A 26,834-nucleotide genomic window follows, 5' to 3' on the forward strand; every position below is an offset into this window, starting at 1 on the left:
CACTAATACTAAACCATCTGATCTTCATCCTTCTACACAGAATGTGCTATTCTGAACTGATTAAATGCCCGATCCCGTAAAACCGTTGGGTTGCCTAAACATGAAAACTCTCATAAAATTGTACTTCATATCATGTCTCTATTAAAATAGTCCAAATGACACCCAAAAGATTAATTATACCATGAATTTGTTACCATGTTAGGAAAGAAACAAATATTATTTATCATACTAATGTATTTTAAAGGAATATTGAAACATGCATTTGTATCATATTTCAACCATACAGTGGATACGTGTGTAATGTTCGCGTTGTCTCATTGTAAAGAAAGTGTAACGTTATGAGTATGGTACAATGTATAAAAACTCATTCTTGTGCACGATAGATTCAAAAGGAGTGATGTGAGACAAATGGCGTCTTTAGCCTTGAAAAGACATTTTGTGTTGGTGATAGATATTGTTAATGACAATCGTTTTGAATAAAAGGTCCATATAAGTGTATATATTTTGTGTTGGTGATACCGTTGTTACTTTAGAATAATGACAATCGTTTGGAATAAAAGGTCCATATTAATGTCCACATATTGTGTCAGCGATGACAGTAAATCTAGAATAACGACAATCGTTTTGAATAATAAGACAACTTATAGATATCTATAGTGATCGATAAGTCCACGGTTACCTGTAAGTTAACAGATGGTCAATATTGGATCACCTAGACACCTAATCCTACCTACACACTTGATCCCACCTCTGACTGGGGTCCGTCTTTGTCCTGTCCTCGATGTTGTATTCTTATTAAATCATGGTATTAAACACAGATCACTCCACTTTTTCATGATTATGAAAATCTATATTTAAAAATCTCATTTTAAAAATGAATTTAAATACTAAAGAGAAGTTAAAGACGTTAGAAGTTTTGTTGGCGTTATCTTCAGACAAATAACATGGTTTATAGGACTATTTACCTTTTTATATTGATAACTCTCATAAAGCATCTAAAATAAAATGTAAGGAACACCATAGAGAAAGTTTCTACAATAATACATGTAATTTTCATTGTTTCTTGATCTTGAACTTCTGGTATAACAATTAATGAACTTTGTTTTTGAGGATACCGGTATTTGGAAAGCATTTAACCATTATTTAAGTCTCAAGAAATGCATAAAACAATACGATGATGCATACAATAATATTTTTTCCAAATTAAAAATAAAACCCGTGATACAAATTCGCCGATGAAAAAATCAAAGGCATGAAATTATTTAAAATAAAGTTCATGTTAGATAAAATTAACTGTATTTTCCTAGGTATCTTTCAGCAATGAATAATTATAATTGTATTTGAATGCCGCGTTGTAAATGTATAAATCTTCATAACTAGTAATCCAAATTCAAAAGAACTTGAGACGAGAGTATGTTTGGGTGAAAGGATTTATGTCTATGGAAGAATCGTACCCTATTCCAAGGGGGAGATTACTTGAAAATTGTGATTTTGAAAAAGGTGATAACAGTGATCTCATAATTCCCATTAAGAAAGCAAAAGTGAGAATAGGGTAAACACGGACCCCTGGAAACATTGGAAACAAAGTTGGGATAAGAAGCTTAGGAGTTGACATTCCCTACTCACCGTTCACACCCGCCGTGAGCTATCTATCTTGATCGGGTAAACAGAGTAATCCGTAATCAAGAACATTTTAAAAAAGGTATGACACACGTCAGATAACATTCGAAATCATATCAGGTCGATTCAATAAACGCCACAGAGGCCTCCACAACTGCTTCATATTTGGATGTTTTAGTGAACATAGACGTATGAAGCAGTTGTGGAGGACTCTGTGGCGTTTATTGAATCGACCTATGAATGAAAGTGAATAATGTTAATAGATAAAATATCGCCCATGTATCTATATATCGAGTTGAAGGCAAAGCAAGAAATTCATTCTCCGTAAAGAATCTTTTGAATAAATTCTGTCTCATAAGAATTCATAAACAGTCAGCAAATAAAGTAACATGATTTTCTCCAAAGGGAATTCCAACAGTGTTGGAAGACCTGATCTTAAAAAACCATATAAATGAGGAACTCTAACAACATATTCTAAATATCAACTTTAGTGTACCCGTGCTAATAATCCGGTTGATCTTTACCAATGTAATTTTTCAGATGACTGATCACAATATATGAATATTTCAGATTTCCGTTTTTATTTAAGAAGCAGTTGTCTTTAATGTCAAAGTCTGGTCTCTAATTCATCGTGAGGAAAGACCTTGTTGAGAAGCCGTGCATGTTGAAACAGTTGATTTTGAAAACGTTCTGTGATATCAGATTTATTGACACGTTTTAGGTTTTTTGAGAATCCAGATTTGATTTATGCCATTTCTCGCATATATGTCACAATGCATCTGAAGATTTCCATTACAACAGTTTTGTGAGGAATAAACATAGGAGCTTGCTAGGATACTGTATTTACTGAATCCTGCAATGTACACGCGCCTTTCTTTGTAAGAATTTTTGTGAAGTTTTTCAATCCAATATAGATACGATAGTTAATATTCAGTCGTCCCATTGACTGATATATCAAATGTTAAATATTGACAGAATGGGGTTATACAGAAATCCTCACGATGAATTAAAGACGAGACTTTTTGACATTATAGACAGTTGCTTCTTCAACAAAAATGGAAAACGGAAATATAATTCATATCTAGTGATCAGTCATCCAAAAATTATTTTGTTAAACATCACTCTGATTCCACACACAAGTATTCTGAAGTTGAAATAAGACTCCTGGATATACAAGAGGTGGGATCAGGTGCCTACAAGGAGTAAGCATCTCCTGTCGACCGGACACACTCGCCGTGAGTCCTATATCTTGATCGCGTAAACGGAGTTATCCGTAGTCAAAATCAATGTGCCAAGAGCTGCCTAACAATTGGTATGAAACACGCCAGACGGCAGTTAACTCGATGATGGGTTGTATTTGCCATCTAGACTGTTATAACGACCATAGAATTTGCGAAAGGCTGACTGTTGAAACCCCTGTACTTGTTTGTCAGTAGCCTGCCTCGATTAAAAAACTGATCATACGCAGAACAAGCTCTAAGAATGACTTAGAGCCGAGCAATTTATAGTGTCCCCTGTCTCACGATAAAAAAGAGAGCTGAAATTTCTTTGTCTTGAATAGCATTTGTTGCTCATTTGAGTAACTTTTAGTGGAAATTCATCTTTTCTGTCAAGGGAAGAATGATTACAAATGCACAAATAAGTACACAACTTCCTCTTTAGTAGTGCCTCCACACAAATACACATTACAGCACACACTTGATCTAAAATACAGCGATTTTTCACATCAGAATGCTGTTTGAATTTCTTAATAACACTTCGCACGGTAGATCTGGGTATTCCTAAAGTCCTTGATAAGTTAGAAACATTTCCGTTCACTTTGTGTGAATTTATTATGATATTTCTGACTTCAATGCTCAGCTCTTTCCCTTTACGACCCATTTCAATCAACAATGTTTACTAAGACTATGATCATAGCAGACGAAAAAATGTATATGTACACGTCATCAATTTTAGTAGCTTGACCCTGTTGTAAAAATATGAAGGGGAAATTTGTTGTCTATTTATAGCGCGGGGGTCTATTTTCGGTTTCTAATCGCAAATACAACGCCATTTGCGCACGGGGTGGCGAATAATTATGTCCCATGACTGTATATTCAATATTGTCCCGGTAGTATGACTAATAACAAGTACGTATTTAGATCCGCCACTGTCAGTCTTATTATGACGTATGTAAAAACGTAGCCATGACGTCACACATCAGAGCTTAGCCTGTCTTTCATAAACATTGCACTTCGTTAAAGATTTCGCCTAATGGTGCACTGAATTTTGGAGCTAGGAGGCCACACAATTAGGATGATAATCCACGTAAGTTCACAGTCATATTCGAAGGTGTGACTTTGCGAGATCTCAGCCATTTTTGACAAGGGACTTCTGGGATTGGCGTCAAAAAACTTTCCTTGTTAGAGGTTTAGATTTAGCTCGGATTATTTCCCGCGCTCTAGTCATTAGAGCTCGCAGTACGAGTCAGTGCTTCGCGCTGGCTCGCTGCGCTCGCTATTATAATGTCAGCACACTGCGTCGGATGAAAATTTATTCAGCGCCATTACCATAGTACGAATTGTTTATTGTACGAGTTGTTTTTTTGTTTATTATTCATTCGTCTATTACAAGTTATACGACACAGCATTGTGTTTGTGGTGTTTGTGTTTCGATTGGGTATCGCATCCTTCTGACGTGGTGGCAGCGGTTAAAAGAATCAACGTCCCCGTGGGTAATGAACACAGATATTTGTCAAAAGAAAAATAATTCCATGACATATCTTTACTCTGTCGTACCATATTTAGTCAGAGGCAAGTCGGTCTGAGTGTTGCGATTCGTGACCAAAATAGTTACTGTGGACCCGTCTAAATTAAACTAATACACACCACATAGTTAACTGCACAATGGCAACTGTTCGTGCTCCCAAACAATGGAGCCTCACAAAAAATGAGACATTAACTTCATTTGAAATTTGGCGACAAAATCTAGTATATACTCTATCATTAGACAACAACTTTGCCCCTTTTCTGGTGAGTGGTGAAAAATGGGATAGGAAAACAAAAGAATCACCCCATCGTGGATTTGTTGATGATGATGAAAGTGTACCAGAGGCTCGTCGTCGTACAAAGGAACAAAAAGTTAACATGCTTGAAATGCTACTTGGTCAAATTGCTAATTATGCACCCATAATATCGCGTAATACCATTGTCAAAAACTCAACTTCAATAGACAGCATATGGCAGGCGATCCGCCTTCATTATGGTTTTCAAACTTCAGGTGCACATTTTCTGGATTTCGCATGCATAAAACGCCAATCAGATGAACGTCCAGAGGACCTGTATCAGCGTATAGTTGCCTTCATTGAGGATAATTTGTTACAACCCGAGTCTGACATTTCTCACCATGGTGAAGTTGTACTGGAAGAAGAAGAACTTACTCCCACGTTAGAAAATTTCGCGGTTCTTACTTGGCTAAAATTGATTCATGATGACTTGCCAAAACTTGTACCTCATGAAAGCCAGACAAATCTCGGAGGTATATGACGTTCCCAGTGATTCTGATGAGGACAGTGGATACAACGTCAACACTCAATCTGAGCCAACATTTTCAGATCCTAAACATGCTGAGTCACTTACTGCAAATCTTGTTCAGATTGAACAGTCACCATATTTAGATGTTTTTCATGGTCATGACACAGTCAGACTGACTATAGACTCAGGTGCAACTGGTAATATGATGCGAACATCATGTGCACATTATCTCGGCATCAAAGTAAGTAAAGGAACGCAAGCTGTTCGTCAAGCAAGTGGAACCCAATACTTCTGCTACTGTCACTCCAGCAAATCCGCCGAATCCTCCTATGATACCGCCAATCATATCCACTCCGCCTCCTTACCTTCCATCAGTCGCATCAAGTCCGACCAGAACTGATGACCATATCAATGATGACAGTATCTCATCACTGCCAGACAACGTTTCTAACACCCGCCATTCTCAGCGCATGAGGAAGAAACCCGCTTACCTAAATGATTATGTTCTTGATTGATTTGTTGTTTATAGTGTGAGGGGCAGAATAATCCCCACATACCTGAGGGAAGTCTACCCTGTGAAGGTATAGCTATTTTGGTTTCATTATTTTTGTATAATAATTACACCTATGTCAATCTGTTAAGTAACAGTATATTAATTCATATTCCTCATGTATCAGCATTCTCTTTGTTAACAACAATAATGCGTCTGTAACCACAAAAGACTATGAAAGGACATGTAAAGAGATGAAAGTGGTGACGCCATTACCATAGTACGAATTGTTTATTGTACGAGTTGTTTTTTTGTGTTTATTATTCATTCGTCTATTACAAGTTATACGACACAGCATTGTGTTTGTGGTGTTTGTGTTTCGATTGGGTATCGCATCAGTCTGGCGCAGAATGAATTTTCAGCTTTCAAATTTTATGAAACTGAAAGTGTCTTCAATTAAATCAAGAAAAAAAAAACCCCACTAAATTTTTTTAATTCTCATTATGACTTTTGTCGGTAGGGAATACCATAAAATGTTTTGCTTTCATTATTGAAACACCAGTAAGTTCAACGTTAAAAAGATGACGTGTCTTCACTGTCGTTGCAATGTTGATACATCAAAGATGTTATTTCAATAATGTGTTTTACGGTGTGACAGTGTTTGAGGGCGAAGCAAAAAAGTTTTGGCATTAGTATCTATATCCAAAACAGGACAAAACAACCCGAAGTTAGCACGCAGACGGAACTGTATCAAAGCATTCTAATTTTGGACATTTGATCCGCCTATATATTGAACGTGGGAAATATAACGCAAATTGATGTAAACAGAACATTGTGACGTCATATTCAGCGTCGTTATTTAGCAAATTTACAAACATAGCGTTTGAACCACAACAAAAAACATGGCGTTAATCGTGGAGTGATTATATATGATTAAGAAAATAAGGTTCACATGCTTTTACGGATTTTATGTGTAACATCTCAGAACGACGTGAACTAGGGTAGACGAGATTCAAAATGGAGGAATACATGTCCACGCGCTAATATTCGAATCGACGCCATTGGTACCAAACTTTTCAAGTTCCATAGGTATGGTTTAATTTTTCATTATTTCCCTATATTTTCCTTTTAAACATGTATATACGTGTTACCTATAGGGAGAGCTCCACTCTCACGGCCCGAAGGGCCGTGAGAGGGCTTCGCCCTCTTTAATGAGTTATAATTGTTCAACGTTTTCAACCATAATTCAAAGTATTTTTAAAGTTGATGACACTTTGTGTGTCTGCTGGGTGTGATGAATTTACCATGTACGACGTCACGTGTACGACCACTTCCTTCCTAGTCTTTCTAATGACAAAAAACAAAAATAAACAAAAACAAAAAACCCACCACTATTTTCCTCTTGTTTTGGTTTCAGAAAGTATGGTCTGCATGCGTCGATCTCTATTAAAATGATATATGTTAATCAGCATATCACGTCAAAATAAAGTTGCATGTCGCCATAATCTATAGAAAGATAACTTCGTTTTATGGGGCAGAAATATGCCACCAAAGGATGATCCGCTGTTCAGTGAATAAATAGATGGGGGCGTGAAACATTTTACCGAACATATCGCAGCATGGTATTTATGGAAGGATTTGCAGAAAAGGAAAAATGGGAAGAACCCAAGTTTGATTCACCAATAATTGGTCAGTTTGCAAAGTCAGGGATTTTGTTGTTCTGATATAAAACATCGCATACTTGGTATCCTAGCCCTGTTAACAATTGAGAACAAAGGTATATAAGATATTTAAAAACTGAGATGTGATTTAAGGAAAAATACTTAACTATTTGTAGGAAGAGGAAAATACGTTTTTGTAGCGAAATAAATTATTAGTGATGTAGGATAATTCATGGCTCTTACATTCAGGCTTTGGGAAGAAACACACCTTTTTGTATGCAGGCGTCTACGTTATTGTACAGGAATGTGCTTTCCGTCATAAATTAAAAATAGGCAGTTATAATATAAAAGAAGAATTTCATCACCTTGTTCTGGATTTCATGATAAAAGAAATAAAGCTAATCTCAATGTTAAACTAGGATGATCTTTGCACTTTTAATACTATTATGAAGGTATAATGATAAGCTTTATGCACTTTTACAACTATAAATGTCTTTTATTATCCTATACACTTAAAATCATCGATACTTAAAAATTCCATTGATTTTAAACTAATCAAATTTATTTTAAATATTTCATGAAAGTTGAAAAAAATGGCGGAGAAATTCGAGGAAATAAAAAGAAATACCAAAAAGAAACATCCGAGTGATTTTCTACTTCGCTCGGGATTGAAAACCTTAATTATCACTGTGACATCACAAAATAACAAGCCATGAGAACTAACCTAGTTTAGTAGGCTATGATGTCATGGCTAGTAAAGTGAAGATAGCCACTATTATGACGTAGATACTCTGACAGAAGATATTTCAATCATTTGATCCTAGGCATATGGTGTGTCCAAGGGTCCGTGTTTGCCCAACTCTCTGTTTTGTATCTCTTAAAGGAGCTATGAGATTGATCACTGTTTGTTATCTTCACCTTTCATCAGTGTCTTGCCTATCCTGAAACATACAGGGTAATAGTCATGATATGGACAACATATTTTGATTATTTTGAATCTCTAACACACTACTAGTCCATCTCTAAAGACGTTTTACATAGGTGGTGGCTGTTCCTTCGCCAGGCATCCGGTATTAGAAGTAAAAGTCACGGGTCTTTCGGATATGGCGTAAAAAGGAAAACTTTGACACGATAAAAAAGCCCAAGAGTCACAAATGTGACCTTGAGTGTCGTGCGTAGCACTTCCCCTGCTGCCGAACTCTCTATTTGAGTGAAAAATTCCCGAATGGGATATAAAAAAAAACATACAAAAAAAACAAAACAAAAAAAACACCAAAAAAAAAAAAAAAAAAAAACACCAAAAAACCCAATACCAAAAACCAACCAAACAATAGCAAACATTTCTTTACCGATCAGAAAAACCTTTTTTCCAGAATGAAATAAATATGCTGCTACGACAAAATTTATTACTTTGAAAATAGTAATTTTTCTTTATCATTTTTTCAGATGAAGGGGATCATGATATTAACAGTTTTTGTTGTAGCATTGATGTTGGTAGATGAGGGTATGTTTCCTTATATTTGTTATATTTCTTATAAATATCACGTCTTGATTTTATTTTGATATGCTCTGTAATTAGACTCTAACACGTTTATCATGTAAAAATTGCCGACTTTCGATAATTTTTTAAAAACTTTTTTATGGTTGAGGAGAGAATGACATTGTTGTGTTTTTGTTGTAATTTATGGAGGAAGTATATACGAAGATTCTTTGAAAAGGTCTGAATTATGCTTGATGAAATGAAGACACTATTTTAAAATGACAACTTTTGGTTTTTTTTTGTAAACGTCAGGAAATTGTAGCTTAAAATGACGTCACAGAAAATAATTTGCAATGAACATGACGTGAAATTTTACTTCATATTCTAGATATTTCAAAAATACTGACGTGAAAATGGATGCCATTTCTTCTGTTCTTGGCACACTGATTTTAACTACGGATAACTCCGTTTACCTGATCAATATATAGAGCTCACGGCGGGTGTGACTGGTCGACAGGTGATGTTTACTCCTTCTAGGCACCTGATCCCACCTCTGGTACATGTATATCCAGGAGTCCGTGTTTGCCCAACTCTCTATTTTGTATTGCCTATAGGAGTTATGAGATTGATCGCTGTTCGTTATCTTCACCTTTCTGAGAAAAGGACATTTTGCAAAGGGCATGCCTTATTAGAGTTTACACCAAAGGGCATCATTAAAGTCGATTTAAACAAAGTATATGGCGATCAAGCACATTCATATACATTTGTTTAAGGCAAACGCATCCTTTAAAATCGGACAGGAACTCACTGGAAGACAAGCCTCGTTCAGGTTGGTCGTTGTCTGTGGAAAAAACATTGTTGCTATAAAAATGCAATCGTTGCAGCTTTTACAAAATTTCATTCGTCAACTAGCTTTTCTATTTTAATATAACGGTTACAGCTTGTACCAGGCGGGTTCCCATTTTATGGTAAAAACGCCACCGAGTAGAAATGACCGCCTAGTTACTCGTTATTTACAAGGAGTGTGATAAATGACAAGTGAGATCCATACTGGTGACGAAACCTGGATTAATTTTTTTAAACCCGAAATCAAACACAATAACAAGTTCAGGATGAGGAAAGAAGCCAATGGCGGTTCGCAGGGACTTCCACGTTTCCTTCATACTTTGATATTTCATTAAATATTGATGTTACATATAACGGCAAACTAACAACTCAACTTTAGGACAAATTTCAGCTTAACCATCGTCAACTTCCCATATTTAAGTAACAACATTCTATTATCAGCTGTATATGGTGACGTGTTTATGCCTCTTGACTGATTTGATATGCAAGAGCATGTTCTGCGCATGACCAGTATTTAGTTAGAGGTAGGCTACTGACAAATAAATTGATGTTGCTGGGGTTTCAACAGTGTCGTTTAAAGTCAGCACATTCTATGGTCAGTATTACGATCTAATTTATAAATATCACCTGTCTTTAGATCGAATGCTGTCTGAGGTGTTTCATACCAGGTGTGACCAGCCAGCAGGGATGCTTACGCCTCCTTGGCATTTGATCCCACCTCTAGTGTGTGGGTCCGTATTCGCCCTACTCTTTATGATATGAGGAATTATGATATTCATCACTGTTCATTATATTCACTTTTTTTCTAGCATCCCGGTACCCATAAATATGTCGCAAACATACACACCATCGAAGGTGGTGTTTTGAATTTAAACGATTGCGTTAGAGATAAAAATGCAAAAATAGGGTCAAATTCGAATTCCTGATGAAAATTGGCGTTACAGCACTGGTTCTTACAAAACGTTTTAAGTCAAAACATAAAATTATGCCAAAACCTCAAACAAACAATATAAAATACCCCCCCCCCCCCAACAACAAACAAACAAATAGCCCCAAAACAAGACAACAACAAAGAAGAAGAAAAAACACGTCAACTTTATGTCCTCAGTTTAGACGGTGTTGTTGATGAAAATTGTCACGTTCGCGGTTTTTATTTAGGCAGTCTCATGAATTTTTGTATATAACGTTACTGGTGTTGGTGTTAACAAACAGAAAACAGCAGAGTTGCATCGAATCGTCTTTAATTTTTCGATTTCGTGCTAACGTTAGAAATTTGATTAACTAGTTAAAGAATTATATATGGTAATCAATTTTGGATGTGAAAACCTATCATAAATACGACAATTGGGACATTCAGATTGAGAAAAAATCGTTCGAATTCAAGTGACGGATATGAGTTGTAATGTTCAAACAAAAATACACCACAAAAAGATTTCCATAAGGACCGGTAGCTGAGAAAATTTTATTAACTACATCTGGTCATGGGTCTACAATCTCAGCTAAAGTTTTGCGAGATACGAACTTGAAATTGCAAGTCAGGCTGTTGTGGACAAATACAACTATCTAAAAGAAGTGTGTATCTACATTTTAGACAAAAACGAAAGCTAAATGATATTGCTGTTGTCGATACCCACTTTTTATTATGTGGAAATGAAAAATCCATACAACAATGTTACCGGCTCACAAGAGATAATATATAATACACCTATCTCGTGAGAGACATCGCCATTACTTTATTAAGGTAGCTTCACCTTCTTATGATTTCACATTACTAATGGTTGAAAGTAAAATAAACTATTGATTTCCACTTGATATAGTTTGAGGTAACCAATCATCAAAGAAAATGTATATGTTGCCACCTTTTTAAAGATGTCAGACATGTAGCAACAGAAGTACGTCAATGTCAGAAAATCACATATTTTCATTAAATTTTGATTTTAACAGTTTTAAAATTTGCTACTTAATTAATAAATACATATAAATCACTTGTGCATATTGAGGAAACCGTTGTATAATACACATGTAATAGAAAAAATACCATCATAGGAGTTATTGCCCTTTACAACGTTTTTATTTGAAAATGTAGATTATTAATTATTTATAGAAAATAAAAACTTTTCAGGGTCAAATAGTTTACCAAACTTTTTTTTATTGTACTCATTGAATAAAATTCATAGAAAAGATATATTCTTATCATACACAAAATCTAATTTCTTTAATGATTTTGCGAAAACCTACGATATTACATTTGGATGTGAAACCTTTGATAAATGCGATAATTTGGGCATTTGGATTGAGATAAGTGATGGGATTCTTTCCAAATGCCCAAAGACGAAAATGCAGTCATGGCCATCGTTCATATAAGAGACAAAGTATAAATGATGTCATGTTTAATTCACTTTTACCTTACGTCAACAGACAATTAGGTCCACATCATATTCACACAAAAATTTACTCTGTTTCATTGAGAGTTTTACATACGTTATTTAAAGAAGCCATAGCTAGTCTATACTTGAATTTTTCAACACCTGAATATAGACTGAACTTTATGATTATGTATGTTGCCAATTACAGACTCTTTAAACCACCACGGGTCATGGATTATATTCCTTCCAAATCATACTGGTAGTTCCTTAAGCTCAAATGTACAAACAAAGGAATAGATGCCGTCAACATAAGCAACATTCTTCGTCATAAATGAGTTCAGTCTTGATTTCCAACTAATTTCAAGTTCACGTCAACACCCTGTATTTCCTACAAATATACCTCTACTTTTGCATCCAAACTTTTTGCTTATAAACAAACTTTGCAGTGCCTATATGTAGGCCATCTTATACTTAATCCACATACGTGTTCTTGCTCTTCGTCTTCTCTATTATGAATTCTGTCGAAGATTATGTCAGACGATGGGCTAAATATGAAAAAGAAGAACGTGAGACTTTGTTAGAATGGATTAAAAATAAAAGAGGAATATTAAAATCCCGCGTCAGACACATCAAAACAAAAGTACGTACCATTTATCCCTCTGTGTTTAGTAAACCAGAAGTGATAAGAAAAACTAGATATAATACATGAGGAATATGTTTTGGATCCAGCTGACAAAAATAATGTCTTTGTTTGTAGGGCTCATTAGTACTACTGTATTTTAAACGAACTAGGCTTTAATTCCACTTCTGGTAATCGTACTTATACTCCACCTGCCCTTTCAAAAGATGAAATTCTTCAAAACCATGCTTCATTTTTCGACACATTTAATATTCCAGTCAATGGATCCGATGAATATGAGTTACCGTACCTTACTGAATTCCTAACTTTAGAAAAACCCTTACAAAGACACATTGCTGGATCCAGTAAACGTTCTACCAAGCCTCTATTTTTGCTCCTTACGAAAATATTAACAGCTGTGAAGAAGAAACTTCAAACGTACTACGCCACTACATATGCCAGCAGTGGTGTAAATAAAATGTGGATTCTAAAATTCTAAAGAACTTTTAGTAAACATGAAATCGGAGAGCTTTTCTCAAATTAACAACATCAAAACCTAAGATTTTTCAATACTTTACACGACCATGCCTCACGATCAACCAAAAACTATGCTTTTTGACATCATAGACAGATGCTTGTTCAACAAAAGTGGAAAATATAAATGAATAATGAAATATAGAATATAAGTATACAATTATAGAATACAAAACAAAGGATGCAAAATACAAACGGACAATTATAGAATATAACTGGAAAAGATTGAATAGTAGAACGTTTCATATGAAATAATCTAGAGTATTAATTTTCACATTAGCAATCTCTGTCTATATTCTGCTGCAATTCAATGAGTGATTTTAGGTCAACCCTTCCTTTTTATTTATCTATTGTTTTTTTTAAGGAACGACAGATATGACCACCATTAGTATAACTACGGCTGCACCAACAGGTAGTTCACAAAGTGTCATAGGAAGTAATAGGAATTCAGTAAATGGCACAAGAGGAAATGATAATGGAGTTGCAGGAATAGCTGGACATGTTTTGTTAACATTCTTAGGTTTGGGATTTTACGGAGTCATGAACTTGATGTAGTTGTTGTGATGCTATCTGGAGGTGAAACAGCTGTGATTGATAAATTTTCCTGATATGACTAATGAACACATGGAGCAACGGTCAAAAATGCATTTGTGCTATCTAATTATCTTTATTAAATGACATCATCAGGTGAAAGGCAGAAGCAGAATTAAATACTTGAAATTATATATCATAATAAAATGTATCTTAATGTTCATATTTAGAAATGTTCAACCCTATTGGTTCATTGTTTGTGGAGAGTGTATGCAGAGAGTGTCGTACAATTAATCATGGAGTTTGATCTTTGTGAGTAGAAACAAAAATAGAGTTGTGGATCAGCCACTCATTTAGACAGCTGTACGTCATTCACTTATCTAGATGGTATTGCATTGTCCATGTATCCATTCATCTAGATAGCAGCACATAAAAAACTGTCTAGATAGCAGTGCGTAAACCATTTATCTACGTAGCAGTGCATACATCATTTATCTGGAATTTTCTGATTTGGTTTACCTACCATATGGCAAACATGACACGACTTGCATAATTCAGAAACACGTTTTCTCAAGTTAGGCCAATAGAAATGACTCAAAATCCTGTTACATGTATTATTGACACCTACATGTCCTTATTTCGGGCAGTAACTACTTTCCACCGCGGGAGACCTTGTCCAGGTCTACCATGCTTATTAAGACCATCATCACTGGTTTTCAGTGGAGATTCACTGTTATATCACTGTCTGATTTCATATGAATCGTCATCAAGATCAAATAGGAATGTGCCACTGAAGTCAATTTCATGAGATGAACAAGCTGTGTTAAAGGGTTAAAAATGTTCAGTCTTAATTTCTTTTCTTCTTATCATTGGTTTGGTAACAGCATATGCTAGATACAAATCGTCCACTTCATCATTGGACGCGACATTATAGGTGATTTTCTCACAAAGTATGGGATCTGGTACAATTTTGCCACCAGCGAAGTCGCTGCTTAGCATCAAGGATACACCTTGAACAGGAAGAGTAGGTCGAACAACTACGAAAACTGGTCCAGTATTTAAATCTTATTTCAGATAATTTCTATGTTGCGGAACATCAATGACGCTTAACTCCACACTCTCTGATAAAACTGACCCACTACTAGAAGTCTGTTCAGACAATGGCAATATATTCTCTAACAACAAAGTCTGGGCAGTATCAGTAATCTATGAAAATCTGAACAGGTTTATCTTTATTAGGGTCATTGAGTGAAACAAATCCCCGAGACAAATGGGACTTACAGATCCATATAGAATTAACATAACTGGGCTTTGAACTCTAAATATCAGGAATGTCAGAACAAAACGAAACAAATGCTTTCCTATCATTTTTATATGCTGAACACGGATGTGGCTGTGGTTCGTCAAGCTTTAAACATTCACTAATCATACAATTAATACAAGTAATAAGCTATCCTACATTATAGAAACCTTCAAAACGTCCCGACCTTGGACCGGACGTAGAACCAGTGTGAGATGGAAACTGGGGACTTGATGAAAGGTGATTTTTAAACTCTGAAGCGCTCTTGTTTTTTTGATAAACTACTATTTTGAGATATTTTGGAAACAAAATCTCTTACGAGAGATAATGTATAAGTATCTGAAATAATATTGTATTTGCGGCTTTCTCAAGAATTCTCACGTTCTTATCTTCTAAATGTATGAAAGGTGAAGATAACGAACAGTGACCAATCTCATACTCCTATAAGCAATACAAAATAGAAAGTTTGGCAAACACGGACCCCTGGACACACCAGAGATGAGATCAGGTGCCTAGGAGGAGTACGCATCATCTGTCGACCGGTCACACCTGCCGTGGGCCCCATATATTGATCAGGTAAACGAATTTATCCGTAGTCAAAATAAATGTGCAAAGAATGGCCTAATAATCGGTATGAAACACGTCAGACAGCATTTGATCGAATTATGGGTTGTATTGACAAACTAGATCATTAAAACAACCATAGAATTTGCGAAAGGCTGAGTTTAGACGAGATTGTTGAAACCCCTGTCACATCAATTTGTTTGTCATTATCCTGCCTCGATTTGAAACGATCATACGCAGAACAAGCTTTTGTTGTATATATAGGATTGACAGAGAGTAAGAGTATACCGAGACTCACGTGTGACAATACTTGACTGATTGAAAGGTAAAGATAACGAACAGTGATCAATCTCATAACTACCATAAGCAATACAAAATAGAGAGTTGGGCAAACAGGGACCCCTGGACACACCAGAGGTGGGATCAGGTGCCTAGGAGGAGTAAGCATCCCCTGTCAACCGGTCACACCCACCGTGAGCCCTATATCTTGATGAGGTAAACGGAGGTATCTAGTCAAAATCAGTGTGCCAAGAACGGCCTAAACATTGGTATTAAACACGTCAGACAGCATTTGATCCAGTGATAGGTTTTATTGGCAAACTAGGTCCTTATAACGACCATAGAATTTGCGAAATCCTGACTTTAAACGAGACTGCTAAAACCCCGGTACTTGTTTGTCAGTAGCCTGCCTCGATTTAGAATTCATTTCAAAATTAAGGATTATCTCCCTCATGGAAAGCTCTTATCCTTAGACGAATTTGACTCCACTTTTTGGCACACTGTTTTCCCCTATAATAGCTGTAGCAAGTTTATCGTTATTTCGGATTTCAAACATTTCGGTTGAGCATCACTTAAGAGACATTATTTGTCGAAATGCGCATCTGATGCATCAAAATTAGTACAGTATAATTTTACATACTGACCATACACAGAAGAAGGTCTTGCGTATCGAATCATTTGAGAGATATGAACACCATTCGCAGGTGATAATGGAATATTGTTACATAAATATGGGAAGTGCATAATGGAAAAGCTGATAGCATCCCCTTTGTCATAAAGTTGAATTGTTAGTCTGCCATTAATGTCTATTTCCAATAAAATATCTAAATATGAAGCAGAAGTGGACGACTCTGTGGTGTCCTAATTTTGAGTTTACAGGCATAGATCGAATCGACATATGAATGAAAATTTAATTGTAAATAGAGAATACGTCGTGGATATATTTAAATGTAGAATTGAAGGCTACAATAAGAGTTTTTCTTCTCACGTACAATTTTTTTTAATATAAATTCTGCTTCATAAGAATATAAAAACAGGCCAAGTGGTAAAGGAGCACAATTCGTGCCCATGGGAATTCCAACATACTGACCGGTCGACAGGGAGTGCCTACTCCTCTTAGGCCCCTGATCCCACCTCTGGTGTGTCAACGGGTCCGTATTTGCCCAACTATCTACTTTGTATTGCTTATAGGAGTTATGAGAATGATCACTGTTCGTTATCTTCACTATTCACTGTTGGAAGACCTGATCACCAAGAACCACGAAGATATTGTCAATGAGGAACTTTAGCATATTTTTATGTCAACTTCAGAGTACTTGAGCGTGGAATCAGAGTGGTGTTTAACAAGGTAATTACAACAAAATGTTTTATTCAATGATCTAATTATTTACAATCATTTTTGAAAAATGGTCAATTATTGTGCTTTTCACGTGAAAAAACACTGTGTTTATGCTATAGTTTCTGGCAATCAATAATTGGTTATTGCCTTACATTTCCTACAAAGTAGTGTTAGAACACGGAATTGGTATTCAGAGAAAAGAACATTACTGTTACTCTGCAGCGTTTTGCTTCGTCACTGGTAATGGCGCCATACTCTTAGTGTCAGAATACATAATTTTATGTATCAGAGGGCTGTAGGTGTTATGTACATTTAGATACGACGTGATTGTATGTAAAACTTATACGGACCAATTTTGATGCACCAGATGTGCATTTTGACAAATAATGTCTCTTCAGTGATGCTCAAGCCGAAATTTTGGAAATAACAATAAACTTGTACGAGCTAAAAGGAAAAACAGAGTGTCAAAAACTGGAGTCAAATTCGTCCAAGGATCAGTACTATGCACGAGGGAAATAATCCTTAATTTTGAACTGAATTTCTAAATTTTATCCCAGCAATTAAATATACATCAGTATTTTCAAGCTAGTAACGAAGTACTTAGCTAGTGCTCTAAAAATGCATTGTTATTTCGGATTTCAAACATTTCGGTTGAGCATCACTGAAGAGACATTATTTGTCAAAATGCGCATCTGGTGCATCAAAATTGGTACCGTATAAGTTTTACATTATGACCCCTGGGTCGAGGCCTCTGCTGGTGGACTGTTAGTCCCCGAGGGTCTCTACAGCCCAGTAGCTAAGTACTTCGTTACTAGCTTGAAATTACGGATGTATATTTAATTGCTGTTACAAAATTTATAAATTCATTTCAAAATTAAGGATTATCTCCCTCACGCATAGCTCTTATCCTTAGACGAATATGACACCACTTTTTTGGCACATTGTTTTTCGCTAAAATAGCTCTAAAAATTCATTGTTATTTCGGATTTTATACATTTTGGTTGAGCATCACTGAAGAGACAATATTTGTCGAAATGCGCATCTGGTGCATCAAAATTGTTACCGTGTAAGTTTTACATTATACATATTACTGTGATAATTCCATGCACTACGAAACACACAAACAGCACATACCTATCTACAAAATTAATAGATACTTACTATTATATTTCATATATTGGATTACGCATTCGTAACATGGAATTCATATTATAGAGAAAAGTATGTCATTACTATAGGATGATTGCGGATGAAAAGTGAAGATAACAAACAGTTATCAATCTCATTAATCCTTTTAAAGATTATAAAATTCATAGAGGGGCAAACTAGGATCCCTAGGAGAAGTAACATGTTGATATAGATTATGATATGTATCTTGTTACGCCTGTTCTCGTGAAGAACGATTGGCCATCATCTCGTTATCAATATCATTCAAACATTCTATGTCATATTTGACAAAAACATCCTTACGTCTGACACGATGTCCTTTGGCAAACACCACTGCTGATATTGCCAAGTGGCCGTGGTTTCTTCAACATCATTCAGAAAAGTATTCAAGACATTTTGTAATATACAATGTTTTTTTCCCCTTTCATTACTTTCCTTATTTCGATTTAAATGCATACATTAATTTTATTTTCTGAATGGTATCTTACAACAAGGAGATAAGGAAAACTCACGCAAAACGATAAGAAAGTTTTCATACATTTATTAGAAATTATCTTAAACCACCTCAATTATAGCAACAGTATAAAAGACGTTACAGGTAGTTTGCGCAAAGGAAAATTCAACTTAACAATCAAAGCAGGAGTCCAAGATTAGGAAGGTGTGTATTTTTCTTTATTCTGAATTTGGGACACAAGGCATAATGAACTTGGATTGGCTATTGAATATTGTAGAATATTATTGTAAATGGACTTCCTGGAGTGGTATCCAAAGTAACATAATATTGACACAGGAAACTGACAATAATTTAGGATTATCTAGATTTCAATACATAATGTGTTTCTCTACTTTCACCGTTGTTGAATGACGATTGAATTTCATGCAAATTTCATGTGTTGTTTCAGATGAAGAATGTCCAGTTCCTCGCCATTCTCATTCTCGTTCTTATTTCCACCCATGAAGGTATGTATGTCCGATCAATTTGATATTTAAATACTGTTATTTTACGTTTTTAAAATATATTCCTTTATCTAATCAAGATAGAGGGCTTATAACAGTTGTGACTGGTCAACAGGGGATGCTTAACTTCTCCTTGGCATCTGATCACACCTCTGATGTGTTCAGGGGTCCATATTTGCCCTATGTTTGATTTTCTATTCTTAATGGAATTTATGAGATCTATCAGTGATCGCTACCTTCAATTTTTCATCTAAGATTTTCAAGTATTTATGAATGTAATATATATATATATATATATATATATATATATATATATATATCCAACGATGACTAAGTACACATGATCCACATTTAATTAAATGTGGATCATGTGTATTTAGTCATCGTTGAATATTTATCTCAGAACAGTGTGTCAATGAACAAAAAATAAATATATACATACTTATATCTTTATTATGGCATTTATGGGTACGGCTGTATTTACAACACAAAAGAAACGGGTCGCCAGCATGATCAAGGGCAGGCCCAAACAAACAACAAAAGCATCATCAAAAGCAAATTCAATATCAACATATTCTTTTGAAAAGTCAACATTCAAAGTTCAAAAATATCTACATTCACAGTTCACAGTTCAAAGTTCACATCATATCAAAGAGTGCTTGACCCTGGGGATGCAGAGGTAAAACATATCATGACCTTGACCCTGGGAGGTGCAGAGGTCAAGGACTTGTAGATTTTCACATTTTATCATAAGTTCTGACAGTGCCGCTCGTAAGCACCACAAGTTTCCTACCTTGAATGGCAGTACTGGAAATCATGGCAGGAAACCCCCACACTGGGGGCGGGGGAAGAGCGGCACTTTGCTATAATTAAGCCGTACCCATAAGGAGTACTGCGGAAAGTATACAACGTTGTGGCATAGTATAGTTTCTAGGCCCCCTTGTAGTGTGTTTGATAGAATAGAATTCCCTAGTTTGGATAGATGAACCCCATCACTGTGTAAAAATGTGGGTTGTGGTTTGATATATGGATATGAAATGACAGCCCACCCTTCCGACTTGATTAAAGCGCTTGCAAAGGAATTGAAGCGCCGGCGTGCTTCCTCCATTTTGGCCTTATTGTGGGAATATTTCCATTCAATGCACGGTAGAACGCAAGATCACATAATCCTAGCATTGGGAAAATTTGTTTTTATAAATTTTGCAACTTTCTTAGTCTGTAACCTCAATTTTCTTATGGCTGTATGGCCTAAATCGTTCCCATCGCAATGTAGTAGAATGGCGCATGGCTGCGGACCAAATCTACTTAAGTATTTTAATTTATTGACGACCTGCATAAAAGCTAGACCACTGTAACCCTGCCACAATAAAGATATATTTACCCTACCGAGATTCAAACCGCAACCACCAGGCCTAAGTAGAGCTTCTGTTTGTTCCCACTTTAATATTGAGGATCCCAAGAACCAAACGATTTGACTCTCTACAAATAAATGAACTTGGAAATTAGAACTTTGGTATACGTATGTATGATTTATAACAGCTAGATCGCCATATACCAGATTTCCGAATGACATCGGATGAAAACTCCTTGATTGCTAGTTCAGGACTCGCCCCAATTCTAAAAGAATGAGTTTTATACTTGCCTGGCAATTGAAGTACTTTAATTGCTTTTGACAAAATAGCAGTAAATGGTATCTAGTCAATAGGGACGGATCGAAATGACAGAAAAGGGGGCCCGAGTCATTAGGGCGAACAATCAGAAAAACATCCATATGATAAAATTGGCATGTCGAATCTCCTACCCTAGAAATGTTAAGTACTGAACCCTTGCCCACCTGATCAGTCTTAGAATATCTAATGGTCAAACTTATTGAGCCATTTGCTCTGTCTAGTTTAATATCACCTCTTTGTACAACTCTTGCTATTGAACTGGGATCGCTAACTAATTCGCCTACCCTGAGCAGCCCGTGAAACGCTAATGAGAATGCAGTGGAAATCAAAAGCAGACTCATAAATATTACTATTAATACATGGAAGCACCTGAGATATTCTAGCTAAAATGTTTTGTTATTGGAAGCCTGCTATCTGGAGTATGCCCCAAACGTTTCATACCTTGCAAAAGTTTAACAATCAAAAATTCAGAAGTAGGATCATAAATTCCTTGCAATTTGCAATGATATTACAAGGCTGCCATGTATGAGCGGGCTGTGGAAAAAGCTAAACCCCTAATAGATAAATTTAACATGAATTGAACTATTGAAGCTAAGTTGGGTGGCCAATTTGGACTGATCCGGTTTTCTGAACAAAACTTGTAATACGCCTGGTGACTTGCATTGTGAGTTCTGTGTGTATTTTGTGACAATGAAGCGTCTAATAATTTGTTGAATTCAAACCAGAGATGAGGTTTGTGAAGGAGGAGGGGATTGTCAGTGGAACTGGATCTGCTTCCGGCGCTGCATGACGAAATCTTTCCCACTGCATGCGAGAAATAGAATCGGGAATTATGTTAAGTTTTGTGGGAATATATTCTGCACGGAATAAAATGTTATACTGCATGCATTTCAAAACAAGGGGTCGAACCAGGGACATAACCAATTTGGATTTTGAGGACTGCTTATTTAATATTGCTACAAGGGCTTGATTGTCTATATGAAGTATGATTTTCTTGTTGGCAAACTTATCGGCCCATAAATAGACTGTCAATACGACCGGTATTAGCTCTAAAAATGTCATATCACCTAATAGGTCTTCCCAAAAGGGGGACCAACCAAAGTAGCACCATTCACCTTGAAAATAGGCCCCACAACCTAAGTTTAAAGCCCCTGAACTGTCCGTAAACAACTCTAACAAATCATTTGATATCCATTCCTGGTCTAAGAAGTAAACATGACTATTAAAGTTGTTTAAAATTTTTGACCAAAGATCTCCATGCATGGCTTTTGTAATACTTATATGGTGGTGAAGCTTTGTTACCCCTATTATAGCATCATATAGCCGCCTCACAAATGTACGACGAGGGTGGATAGCTCGAGTGAAAAAGTTTAACTTTCCTAACAATGACTGTAGTCTTTTTCCTGGACATGAAATCCTCAATGATGACCTTAAGTTCAAGCAATCTGGGGCCTGGGATTTTAACTAACATTTGAACTGTGGCTATCTCTAAGCCCAGAAAAGTTAGACAGGTTGTTGGACCTACTGATTTGTCATCTGCTAGGGTAACCCCAAGTTCACGACACATATTTTGAAATGCTGACATAATACGTTTACACCCATGAGCCATTTGATCAACAAAAATAAAATCATCGAGATAGTGATCAAACGAATCAAAGCCGCACTGATTAACTGACAACCAATTAAAAAAGGTGGCAAATTCCTCAAAAACTTTACAAGATATAAAACATCCCAAGGGCAGACATTTATCAATGTAATATTTATTGTCAAATTTGTAAACCAAAAGATCAAAATCCCCAGGATATATGGGTAAAAGTCTAAATGCTGATTTTATGTCACATTTAGCAATAAATGTTCCCTTACCAAAGCGAGCAATCATTTGGACGACTTCATTAAATGAAATATATTCGACTGAAGTCTCATTGGGGTCTATGAATGCATTAACGCTGCAGTGGTCAGGGAAGGATAAATGAGTTATGAGCCGCCATCCTGAATTATCTCCTTTGGTACCACCCCTATTGACGAAATACGAAGATTGGAAATAGGCAACTCTTTGTATGGACCGCCTATCCTGCCCAACTCGATTTCCTTACAAAGTTTTTCTTTAACCTCCCGGTGGTATTCATATGCTGATATCAAGTTCTCCGATTGTATATGTAACCTAGGCCCCAAATAATGTAACTGAAATCCCTGGGTAAATCCTAGATATAATTTGTTTGCCACTGCTCTATTTGGATATTGATCTAAGTATTTTTTAAAAACTGAAACTCTAATTGGCGTTTTGCCTAAATCCCACATTTTGTTGGTTTTGAAATCGGTTTCTTGGGCGCGAAGAAATATTCGGCCCTCTATAAGTGAATGATTGATTTTGTTGCCCTCTAAAAGTGGGTGCTGAATTTGACACCGAAAACTGAAATTTCACCGGGAAGTGAAAATTGTTGAGTCCATTTGCTTGCGGTTGATGAACCCCTGGACAGTGCATCGTGACATGCTGCCCATTACATCGCAAGCACATATGATCATAAAAACAAGGACGTTTGCTACAAGATCCTTTGAAGTTGAAATCATAACATTTCCCTGCGGCTACCGGGGCTTGTTTCAGACTCAGAGTACGAGTTTCCACAGGAGATGGGGTCATACACATAAGCCAAAGTTCCGAGTCGACCTCCCCCCAAGAGCTACCGGGGTTATTGGCCTTGCGAAGGCGGTACTGAATATCATATTCATACCACCACTTATAACCCCTACCAGCCCCATTCTTACTGTGTGAATGTACTTAAGGAAGTCAATGGTTTTAGCAGGGTACGCCTGCAAGTAGATTGCTGCAAAAATCATCACCGACCTGATATGATGCTGCAAGTTTGGAAAAGGAAGAGGCAGACAAAGCGCCGCCGCTTATATATAGCGCAAGGGGAAATAATAAGAATGGACTTCGGTGCATTGGACAAACGGGGAATAACTACGTATTGTACTGTCTTCGATAAAACCATCTAATTCATATGCGATTAGATGTAAGTAACACACACACACACACACACACACACACACACACACACACACATATATATATATAAAACTGTCACTACCTTTTGTAACAACTTGGGTCTGTCGCGGCCGAGATTTGAACCCCGGCCTGACGCATGCGGGTCGAACGCTCTAACCTCTAGACCACCGGACGGTCTAAATATTTAAGGGATAATCTATCCCAATAATGATAGTATAATATAAAATATAATCGTATTTCAAATATTTATGGAAAATAAAAGAATACTTGTATTACATCTGTCTTAAAAGAGGAATGTACCACTACGGAATTGATATACCACAAGATCATAAAAAGCTTACAAGTCATATCCTTTGTCATTCATAACAACTAAAAATTCAACACAATTCATTCCTTTGCTATACATATCGAAAAGTAAGTAATGTATGTATTTCCTTGATTACATACCAGTTATTTTGAAAAGTAAATTGTGCTTTTTTATTTTAAATTCGATCTTGTTCATTAATTTTCAACAAAAATTGTATTGTCGGTGTCAAATTGGTGATATGTATGTTTTAACCATTACTCTAGGAATGACCCTTTATCCTACTACCTTAGCTTTTAAACTTAACCATGAATTCTTAACTCATACACTAACCTTAGCCCCTTATGCAAGGTGAAGATAACGAACAGTGATCAATCTCATAACTCCTACAAGCAATACTTATACAATGCTATTTCTACACAAAATTTAGTCTTTGTCAATATAGTTACAGTGTCGATAAATCTATTTCTGGAAAACAATTAAAAATACACTTGTTAATGATTGTAACATTTCTAAATGTTCATTTACATTTGTTTGGATGATGCCTAAATAAAATTAAGAATGAAAAAAAAAATCATCGGAAGAATAACATCTGCACTTGCTAGTGATAATAGAACTATACCCAAGGTATTTGCTACCCTTCTTATTACCACTGCACGCAGATTTTAACACCAACATGATTTGATGATATTTAAATGGTTAATCAGATACGATTACGAATTTTTAAGTACGTCATCTGCATATTGACGTTGATATCGTTACCGAATTTCTTTTGAACATATATAATCATTGATGATGATCTCATGGTTGTGTGTGCAATCTAATTCGCTTTCTTTGGTAGATCAAAGTCATGACATTGAGGATTTTATACTCCCGTAATCGAAGATGTAGTTTGCGGTCTGTCCGTCTGTCTGTTTGCAAAAACTTTAACATTGATTATAACTTTTGAATGGATGATGATAGAGCGTTCATATTTCACATGCGTATTTCTAGTGACAAATCCTTTCTTCAGGTACGTTGTTACCTTAACCTTGAAGTTCGACGTACTTAAAAAAAACAAACGAAACTTGGGCATACGTTTTGAATGGTCAATGATAGGATTCCCATATTTGACATGCTTATTTGTTGTGACAAAACGTTTCTTTTGATACCAAAATATTGACTTCATATCCTTAACCTTGGAATTTGACCAACTTTGGAAAAACTCACTTAAACATAACTTTTGAATGGTTTGTGATAGGGCTTTCATATGTCATATGTGTATTCGTTGTGAGGTTACCTTTGTTGCAATACGGAGGTATTAGTGTTTCACAAATACATTTATTACACCCAACAGTCCCATATTTTCACAAATATAGCAAATTGTTGAATAGAACAGCAATTTGACACGACGGGAAGTAAAAAAAAAAAAAACACGTTTCGCTGACGAAGGAATGTTTTCAGGTCCTCACTAATACGGACAAGCAGTTGCTGACATTTATCATGTGTAAATTGAAACTCATACTTACCATTTATTAAATACCTATGAGAAACATGGTGTGACCCGTTGACAGGGGATGTTTACTTTTCCTAGACACCTGATTCCACCTCTAGTATATCCAAGAGTCCATGTTTCATACCGATTATTAGGCCATTTTTGGCACTCTGATTTTGACTACGGATAACTCCGTTTACCTGATTAGAATATAGGGCTCACGGTGGATGTGACCGGTCGACAGGGAATGCTTACTCCTCCTAGGCACCTGATCCCACCTCTGGTGTGTCCAGGGGTCCATGTTTGCCCAACTCTCTATTTTGTATTGCTTATAGGAGTTATGAGATTGATCATTATTCTTTTCTTCACCTTTCATTCATAAGGGAAGTTCATGAGCTACTGAGCTTCAGTACCATGGTTTTTTTTTTATTAACGCTAGATAGTTTATTTATTGCTTCACAGGACTTTGTGCTGGAGGTACTTCAGGAAGTGCATCAGGAGCTGGTACAGGAGGAAGTTATTCCGGAGGGAGCTGATCAGGTTCTGGGAATGGAACTGCAGGGATAACTGGAAGTGTGATATTGACTTTGTTATCACTTTGTTTCTACTGTTTCATGAAAATAATATAGGCTGTATTATTTTGAAGCTTTGCCGATTTCTATATCTATACATTGTGAAAAACATACTTGATACCATGCAAATTTTGAAAAGGAGACCCGACTGAAAACCAAACAAAATGATACATGGATTATTTTGCGCAAATACTATATAATGCAATGATTTGTGTAATAAATATTTCTTTCTGAATTATAACTTTACTTGATTGTAGTTGCATTTTATAGTTCTAAAAAGTGTTTGAAGAATTTTGCATTGTGAAACAGCAAGTCCTTATAATGTCAGCACCCAGTGGTTTATAATGAAAGTTTTTCAGCTTTCAAATTGTATGAAACTGATCAGTGTTGTTTCAACTTTCAATTGAATGAAGAAAAAAGAAGCATTCTGAGAGTATTGCATGGCAATACATATTCCCTTACCGGTCGCAAAAATTCTTCGACCGCAACAATATTAGTTCATTATATAGTTATGGTAAAGAGGAAAATTGGGAAACCAGGATAGG

The 26,834-nt window shown here is 36.0% G+C and overlaps 3 long non-coding RNA genes across 3 annotated transcripts in view; all 3 read left to right on the top strand.

Moving 5' to 3' along the window:
• LOC125657962 (uncharacterized) overlaps window positions 1–26,834 on the top strand; it is a 78,197-nt gene that overhangs the window by 36,160 nt on the left and 15,203 nt on the right. The gene's annotated exons all lie outside the window — the stretch shown is intronic.
• Window positions 6,216–13,540, top strand: LOC130049545 (uncharacterized). Its single transcript, XR_008798091.1, has 3 exons — window positions 6,216–6,711; window positions 8,730–8,787; window positions 13,493–13,540. It is a non-coding gene; the product is annotated as an uncharacterized LOC130049545 (long non-coding RNA).
• Window positions 18,890–26,535, top strand: LOC125657990 (uncharacterized). Its single transcript, XR_007363549.2, has 3 exons — window positions 18,890–18,966; window positions 19,211–19,268; window positions 26,180–26,535. It is a non-coding gene; the product is annotated as an uncharacterized LOC125657990 (long non-coding RNA).

The sequence above is a fragment of the Ostrea edulis genome, chromosome 1, assembly GCF_947568905.1.
Source record: "Ostrea edulis chromosome 1, xbOstEdul1.1, whole genome shotgun sequence".
Taxonomy (NCBI): domain Eukaryota; kingdom Metazoa; phylum Mollusca; class Bivalvia; order Ostreida; family Ostreidae; genus Ostrea; species Ostrea edulis.